Source organism: Protopterus annectens, chromosome 8.part1 (assembly GCF_019279795.1).
Source record: "Protopterus annectens isolate FY-2018-M chromosome 8.part1, PAN1.0, whole genome shotgun sequence".
Taxonomy (NCBI): Eukaryota; Metazoa; Chordata; order Ceratodontiformes; family Protopteridae; genus Protopterus; species Protopterus annectens.
In genome coordinates, this window is record NC_056742.1 from 103,322,149 (window position 1) to 103,331,852 (window position 9,704).

A 9,704-nucleotide genomic window follows, 5' to 3' on the forward strand; every position below is an offset into this window, starting at 1 on the left:
AATTACCTCCCAAAAGGGAAACTAAAGAACTTCAACCTAACCTCAATTAAACTACAGGGTAAATTTAAAGCATACTTCTACAGTTAACTAAACTTACCTGGAAAACTGCTCCCATTAAGACCCTGGGGACTCCTGGCGGTGAATGCTGACGTCAGGAAGTTATCAAATAATCCCTCAGGTTCACTGCTAACCATACACTTCCTTACTTTTGGTATTGACTGTCCGCTTGCCCGGTCGTATCTCCCGGCCTAAAGGTAACTCACAGATAGTCAAGTAACCTCAATCTGTGTGTCTACTGAAGTGTTTTGGAGCTTTCTGTAATCTTTTTGGCTCGTGATTGTTTATTACTGCTTAGCATTGTACTGGCATATTTAGTCCTGTTGTTGCGAGACTACACTGTTGCGAAATTAATCTGTGTGTCTACTGATGGGCTTTGCAGCTTTGTTTAATTCATATTGCTCGTGATTGTTTTTTTTCTTACTGCTCTGCATTGTACTTGGATAACTAGTACTGTTGTTGTTGTTGTTGCGAGAAGACACTGTGGCGTGTCTGCTTGCTAGCTGCAGATGTAAAGATCTAAATTCAAAAGTTTTACACGTGCTGCTGACGCACATCTAGCGTCTTTTTTACTTAATTATATAGAGGCTAGGACCGACGATATTTGCACTATTATAAAGGTTCTGAATGTGTATATTGGCACATATTTGGCCTAATTTTGCTGATATCTAATAAGCGACATGGTTTTTAGTGCTGCAGCCAAAATCAAAGTGTCTACAGTGCACGTGTCTGCTAATATGAAGCTGGCGTCCTCTTTCTAACTCAATTTACGACCAATATTGAACTGTATATTCTCAAGATGTACTAGAAATTGTTGACTAAATCTCTGTATTCTACTTTGTGCTCTACTTTGGGTAAACTCAGCCAGTGAGAAAAGCCTAAACTTTGCAAGAGTGCGTGTATCCAACTGACTCACTAAATGGTACTGATCTGTTTGTGTCCGAGACACGCACTGTTTTTTACATGATGTTTTAAACACCTTTTTTACAGACTGTTATGTGGGTTTAACCGCAAAGCTGCTTTAACCTGTGTTTTCCTAATTTAACCTTACTTATTCTAACATCCTATCTCTTTCCCTTATATCACAGGAACCCCCCCTACCCTGACTCAACTACGCGAGGTTCCCAAGACCCAAAAAGCTCCAGCAGTAATTACCTCCCAAAAGGGAAACTAAAGAACTTCAACCTAACCTCAATTAAACTACAGGGTAAATTTAAAGCATACTTCTACAGTTAACTAAACTTACCTGGAAAACTGCTCCCATTAAGACCCTGGGGACTCCTGGCGGTGAATGCTTCGCCCTCGCTTCGCTCGGGCTCCGCTCCTCTCCCTGCCCCCTTTTCCCACCCGCCCCCAGTACCCCTACATTTATAGGTATAGCCAGCCCCTCCCACTTTCCCCCCTTGCAAATCCAAAGCTCCTCTGACTCACCCTATTACTCCTCCCACTCCTAGGTCCACCCCCACTACCTATTCTAACACTAAGTCTCCTCCCCCTCTCCATACCCTCCCCCTATCTCCATCATGGCCAAACTCATCTATTCTATCACCCCCCTCACATCAATACTACTCGTCACTCTCTATTTCTTAACAAAGTATGAAAACCAATCTCTGATAGGAATCCCCTTCCATAAGCGTCACACTAACTCCCAATCCAATCTCTATCCCGTTTCTATTCCACCTTCACTCTACCAGGACAAATCTATATCCCCCAAAGTAGTCCATCACACACTTTACCACCCCAAAACTCAAACTAATAAAACCAACCTCAAATTACTATTTAAACTACAAAGGTTCCTGGTTTACCTTAAAAATCGAATCATCATAGATGGTGATATCCATCCTAACCCAGGTCCCACCACTGTACCAGACTCTAACCCCTCTAAATTAACCCGAAAACCTACCGACTCCCTTCTAATACTACATCAGAACCTAAGAAGCATTAACAACAAAATTCGCAACCTACATACCATGATAGATACTCACTCCCCTGACATTATGTGTCTAACTGAAACATGGCTACAACCCACCACTAAAGATCAAGAGATCCTCCCACCCGGATATAATATCTTCAGGGCCGATCGTGAAAAGAAAAAAGGGGGAGGAATAGCTGTTATGTTTAGAAATACCCTGAATATCCTTAGGAATCCATTACAACCCCCTATAATCTCTAACCTAGAACTTATAGCCCTAAAAATATGCCTAAACACTCAAAAATGCATCAACCTCATTGTTACCTATATCCCACCAGGGAAGAATACAGAAAACCTAGAGCAAACCCTGTGCTGGTTAGCCACCAGCTACCCACAAGAAACCATAGTACTTGGGGACGTCAATATTGACTGGTCTCTCTGTTCTACCCACACTACCCCACAACCCATTAACCTACACGGTTTTTCCCAACATATTCTATCCCCAACCAGAATAGGCAGTACTCTCCAAAAAGAAAGTACCATTGACTGGATCCTTACCAACAGAGACTCAAACAACTATACCACAGGTACCCTTCCCAGTGACCACCTAATAACTTATATTATTAAACATAAGTGCCCAACTTCCAACCCCCCCTTATATAGACTAATCAGAAACAAAAAGAAATTTATCCCACAACTATTTATTGATGACCTAAAATCCTGCAACTGGACCCTATTAAAAACTCTACCCCTCCAGGAGAGTGTGTCCCACTTCAACAACACATTCCTTAAGATACTTGACTCACATGCCCTACATAGACAAATTAGATCCAAAGTACGTTTAGCACCCTGGCTAACTAGAGAAACAAAAAACAAAATTAAACTCCGCGACCAAGCCTGGGATAAATGGAGAGCAACAAAAACCCCCCAAAATCGTACTGAATTTCAACAGCTAAGAAACACTACTAAAACAGCCATTACCCAAGACAAAAAACAGTACTTCTGCCTCCTCCAGCACAAACACCAGAACAACCCAAAAAAATTCTGGGCAGGTTTTAACAACCTCCTGCACCCAGGTAAAACTACTACCCCAACCCCCGAGATACTTATTGAGAAAGGGCAGGAAGAAGTAGCCAATACCTTTAACTCCTTCTTCACAGAGACAATCCAAACTCTAGCCAGTCAACTAACCTCCTCTCCCCCATCGGCCACAAAACCCCGTGATGATGCCCCTACCCCTTTCGCTTTAAAGCCAGTCTCTTCCTCTTACATACGTACCCTCTTAAAAAAGCTCAAACCAACCACCCTTGCGGCTGATCACCTCCCAGCGGAATTCTTAGAAATTGCGTCTGATGTAATCACCTACCCTATATCAATAGAACCATAACTGAAGCCAGCATCCCCTCTATTTGGAAGATTTCTTACATCATTCCGCTTCACAAAGGAGGTAACTCCACAGAAATATCAAACTATAGACCAATAGCGAAAATTATGGAAAGATGCATCCACAAACAACTTCTTCACTACCTAACCTGTAATCATCTCCTGTCCAACTCCCAGCACGGCTTTCGCCCCCACCACAGTACAACCACTGCCCTCCTTTCCTTTGTCGACTCCATTAATAACAATCGTAATAACAAACTAATATCCTCCGCCCTCTTTCTTGACCTATCAAAAGCATTTGATATGGTCAATCACCAGCTCCTTCTTAACAACCTTGCAACCCTACATCTGGACACCCCAGCACTAACCTGGTTCCAGGCTTACCTCACTGGTAGGCAACAAGCTGTCCGGTGGCAAAACAGACTATCAGGCCTGCTCCCCAATACCATAGGCATTCCTCAGGGCTCAATTTTGGGTCCACTTCTGTTTTCCATCTTCATAAATGACCTACACTCAGTCATCCCTAAATCCACCTGCATCCAATATGCCGACAATTCCACCTTGATCTGCTCAGATGTCTCCCTCTTGAATCTCCAAACCACCACTCAACTCTGTTTTTCTCTAGTAGAAAAATGGTTCACCGACCTAAAACTCCTACTCAATCCAACTAAAACCAAATTACTACTATTTTTTCCCAACGTCTTCTCAACCCTAGGAAAAGAACTCCCAAATAATAACAATACAACCTTCCATGTTAAATCCAACAACGGGACTATCATAACCCCTGTCACCAGTACCAAATTACTAGGTGTAACTATTGATCATAAGCTCAAATTTGATATACACATTACGCAAACTGTAAAATCTGTTAACAAAAAACTTGGATCCATGTACAGAATAAAAAACTATCTAACTCCTACTGCCAAATTAACTGTTGCCCGCACACATCTCCTCTCCACCCTCCTCTATGCCTCCCCAGTCCTTTCTTTCCTCAATAAACGTGAACTCAACATGCTCTCTATTGCCTACAACCACATTGCTAGATTTATAACTGGTTCCCCATATCGTCCATTAATTTTCCTCTGGTTGTTACAAATATGCCCGACCTGTATATAAAACTAAAGGAACTATAACTATTTTCACTGTTGGATCTTACTATTCACTCTGTAAACAAGAGTTTACAGTTTCTCACTTCTTGTATTACCTTTTGTTTAGTCTCTTCACACATCCTTAACTGCCGTAACATAATCTTTTTTAATAGAGTCCAATAAACCAACATTCAATACAACTAAGTGATCAAGCAGAAGACAGTACCAACATGGATGAGCAACTTGATTAACAATAGGTCCAGCAGGAAACACAAGATAGAAGAAAGACCTAGTAAGGGTGCAACTTTCCAAGTAGCCGACTCCCACAGATATATGCCCACTAAATGTATTTAAAATAAAAAAGTTCTTCTTTATGGGAGTGCCACGGTGATAAGAGTTTATGCTGCTTGATGTAGAGACTGTGGTAATTTAGTGTCACAGGCTCAGCAGGTAGCACATTCACGTTTGGTGCTGGGAGAACAGAAGGCCGACCACTGATATTCTGACAAAGGATGATGGTTACAACTACTTATCTTTATGCACTGATCAGGCAGCCATATATGCTGGAAAGATGACCTTTTAAATCCTGAAGCTGGAAACTTTATAAAGAGGGGGAAAATGGCATATTACACAGCCTGGAATGTTGAAAGGGAGCCCCCAATTATAAAGTATCTCAAAGAGAATTAAGCACCCACCCTGATGATGGATCTTGCTCACTGCTATGGAAGAATAATCAATACTTAGGCATTCATAATTACCTATGAGCAATGGAATATGATGAGGTACAAGATCAAGGTGTCTCACAACCACTAAATTAGCATGGCCAACATTTTACCACAGTGAAGGTAATAAGTTGACAGTTCAGTGCATATCCATCTCCTGTGATAGCCTACAAATTGGAAAGCAGTGGGGCAGGTCACAACCTTGAATTCCAACATATTTGCTTTGGATTATCAAAAAGCACAGCCATAAAAAGTGTGTATAAATAAGTAAAAATGTTTTCTATTTTTTTAACATAACTTTTAACTACTCCCAGCAAAAAATAATAAGATATGACAGGTTGAAGAAATGGTTTCAGGCTATCCAAGTTCAACCTCCTTTCAAAACAGGAAGAGGGGATGGAAACACTGACATACGCTAGTGCAAGGATGACCTAGTTTCAGGTAAAACAAGTTTAATCCATTAGAAAAGGAACAGGAATAATGTCACAATTGTATTGTCAGTAAAATCTTACAATATATTGTAACAGGTAAAACTTCGGATCTTCTGATGACCTTCCTCTTCTGAGTGGATACAGAAGTAAAGGGGGTGGAGAATAATGCCCATTGCCTTCAAGGCAGCATGAGACAGCGGTATGGCAGGTGCAGCAGGCTTGCCAGTGGCCATGTCAGTGACAGTAAAAATGCAGTGAATAATGGGCAGTGCCTTTATAATTGTGTGTGGACCACTACCACCTTCACAATGTCTAGGGAACATTAACATTATCTAATCATATTGTAGCATAAATGTGACTGCAGGGGCATGCAGGATTTCCTCCATGTTTGAACACATGTTGCAGTTACATAAACATGTACTGCACACTGAGCGCAACATTAATTTCTTTTTCTTTCCCCATGCACTTAGTTATTAAAGCTGAGGGCAAGGCAGTATGTGCTACTCTTTGTCCACATGGAATTTGCAACAGCCATATTTCTCTGTAGCTGAAGGTCACTTTCATGCATCCCCAACCAATGTCTTGCTGCCTAGGTGCTGAACCCATAGAATTAATTTTTTTTAATAAAGTATTTGTATCATTAGATTTTTAAAACTGATATGTAGTGTCAAATAGCTAAAAAAATCAGAAAGACGGCAGCCGTTTGTACATTTATTTAATGTCTGTAATGAGTATTTCTCGTCTTTTATTGAGCATGACAACTATTGCAGTGCAAGGGGAAGTTTAACGACATGAAAATAAAACATCTGAAAAAGATATAGGAACACTATGTGCGTTAAGGTAAAGTATAAAAAGAGAGTGAACTGCCTTACTGTAAACGGTATGCAGAAAAAAAATGTAGATACAGATGCACAGACATAACTAATTGGGTACTGCAAAAGGTATACAGAAAGAAAAATTAGACACAGATGCACAGACATAACTAACGTGTGTGGGGGGGTCTGTTGATGGCTATTAAGCTAAGTATTGTGGTGCACACAACTCATAGAAAAATCAAAAGAAAAAAATAATATAATGAAAATAGGATGAGCATGTTCCTTTATTTTTGTAATACTAAGAGAAAACAACTGGCACTGCTTTGTAGAGGTAGGCACAGCATATAATGTACGGAGTATGACAGAGAAACAGACTGATGTGTACTGTGAAGTCTACCACTACTGCTAAACCTGATTTCATTAAGCAATATTCTTTAAATACATAAACTGGGCACAATTCAAAAAAGTGGTAATCAAGCTGCCATCCACTGGTAACTCTTACTGGTGGATGTGGTGACATTTCCGTCAAAGAACATGACCCAGAATGATCAAGAATGTAGAAGAGATTACATTTCAGCATACAGGGATGTTAAGGTTTATATTATAACATAACACGACAAGTCAAATCCACTACCTAACTGCCCAGCAAAAAGACAAGCCAGGCAAAAGCAGTGTAGTTTTCATAGTTGCATTAGCTTGGGGCCAAAAAGAGAGTAACAAAGTGATACAGCAGCATACTTGAAGGCTAAATGAGTACAAATTATAAAGCAAAGTAATAGGGTCTTGCTTTAAAGCCATAGTTTCCAGGTGGAAATGTGTACATCCCCCTTCTTAAGAGAATGGCAAGACAAAGACAGCAGGAATCGCTGGATAGTCTAGAAGAGTCTGGATCACTTATCTGTGGAAGTATTCATGGTGGAGAGAGACTGCCTGAGGCCAGGCAATCTGCTCCAAAGCCTTTATAATGGAATTAAAGTGTATACAGTTACTCCCTATCAACCCATGTCAGAACCCCATTAAGCATCTAACACTGAAAGGAAGTTCACACTTGGCACTTGAGACTACTTCGGTCAAGCATAAGAAATGGGCAATATTCTGTTTTCCCCACTTAATATTATCAAGCAAGGCAATATTAACATCCGTAATGTCATGCAAACTGTTTCCAAAACTACTCACCCATCCTGCTGGTTCCAATTGTTTCTCAACACCCAAGCTTTCTACTCGCTTTAAATTCCCACTCAGTTCTTCTGCAAGCTACTGGTGTTTTTTCTTAGAGCATGCATCAGTAGCACAGCATTAACAACTTACTTTTATATGACATTCACCTAGCAAACTTCTTAAGGCTACAAATAAAACTAGCAGGGTTGAGAAGGTCATCAGTGTTACAGTTCTGTATATAATCAATATGTCAGTCACTTAAAAAAATGCATGCTCTAAAGCAAGCACGCACAACATGGTCACTTTTATGCTGAGCTACATTGAGATACGAGTGCTGAACCACAGGAGAATTGAGTGAATTTGAGATGGAAACAGCTTCAACGATCCTTGCAGCATGGGAAAAGTACAGTTGTGTACCTACCATAAATGTAGATGTTCGAGTGTATTCACTGTTGAAGTCATTACACTTGGGTTATCCTGCTGGCAGGCTACCCGCAGTCGGCCTGAATTCCAAAGTCTTGGTCTGGCGTCTGTTGCTGTCGCCTCTTCCCTGACGTCAGTGCGCCAGGGGTATAAAAGATGCAGCCGACGCCATTTTCTTCAGTTTTTCTTGCCCCAGATGTCAGATGCCCCCACATGGAAGGCTAAAAATTATGCCAATAAATATGCATGCACTGAAGTAAACATTTCCTTCCTCTACAAGCAAATACACCACATAGGTTGTATAGGATAGAGAAGTACAGATAAGTCCCAGCAAAGAAAAGGGGGATGGTGGGTGGGTAACCTGGACTGCAACAGTGAATACACTCGAACATCTACATTAATGGTAGGTACACAACTGTACTATGTTCACCGTGTTTCACTGTTGCAGTCATTACACTTGGGTTGAATCCCAAAGCTGAGGCTGGGTGGCTGGGTCTAAATAGGATTAGGAGAGGCTATAAGGCCCTGCAGAACTGCAGTGGCAAAGCCTGCTCTGTATTTAGAGTAGAGAGGTAAGTGGTAGTGCTTGGTAAAAGTGTGCACTGAACTCCAAGTGGCAGCCTCTAAAATGTCTTTGGTTGGTATTCGTCTGAGGAAGGCTGCTGAAGTGGCTGCTGCTCTGGTTGAATGTGGCCTAATGCCCTTAGGCACTGATTTGCCATGTTGTGAATAGCAGAAACGAATGCAGTGGCCTATCCTTTTTGAAATAGTCTGTTTTGAGATAGCTTTTCCTTGTGATCCTGCAGCATATGCCACTAAGAGCTGCTCAGTCTTTCTGAAAGCTTTAGTTCTGTCCAAGTAGAAGCGTAGCTGTCTGTGTATGTCCAAAGAATGCAGGAGTCTCTTACCCTTATTCTGTGGATTTGGATAAAAAGTACGCAAATGAATGGTTTGGTTAAGGGCCACACTGGACACTACCTTAGGCATAAAAGTCGGGTTTGTCCTCAGAGAAACCATGTCTGGATGGAAAATGATAAAAGGTTCCATTGCCATGAGTGCCTGTAACTGAGACTCGTCTTGCAGAGGTTATTGCTAGGAGCAGAGCTGTTTTCCACGATAAGAACTTTATTTCAGCTGTATTGGTTGGCTCAAAAGGCAGCAGTGTGAGTTTTTCCAAAACATAATTGAGGTCTCATGCAGGTATTGGTGCTCTCCTTGGAGGTCTTATGTTTTTGGCCCCTCTGAGGTACTGCCTTAGCAATGGATGAGAAAAAATAGGTGGCTTCGTATTGTAATGAGCTGAAATGGCAGAGGCATGGACTTTAATTGATGAAAAGGATAGGCCTTTGTCCAGCATCTCAGTTAGGTATTGTAAAATCTGAGGAATATTTAGTACAAACGTGTCAAATCCTTGTGCCTGGTTCCAAGCACTGAATCTCTTCCAATAAGATTTTCTGGTACTGGTCCTCCTGGCCTCCAAAATAACAGCCATCACTGCTTTAGAGAGAGGTGGGTTCTGAATGGCTACATTATCCGCCATGCTGCCAGATTTAGGGTCTTGAGTTGGCTGTGCAGGATCTGATTGTTTTGTTGGGTCAGTAAGTGAGGAATTAGAGGTAATGTCCAGGCTGGGCCTTGAGACAAGCTCTTTAGGATTGGGTACCGGTGCCGGCGGGGCCAGTCTAGGGCGATCAGAATCATTTTTGGCTTCTCTT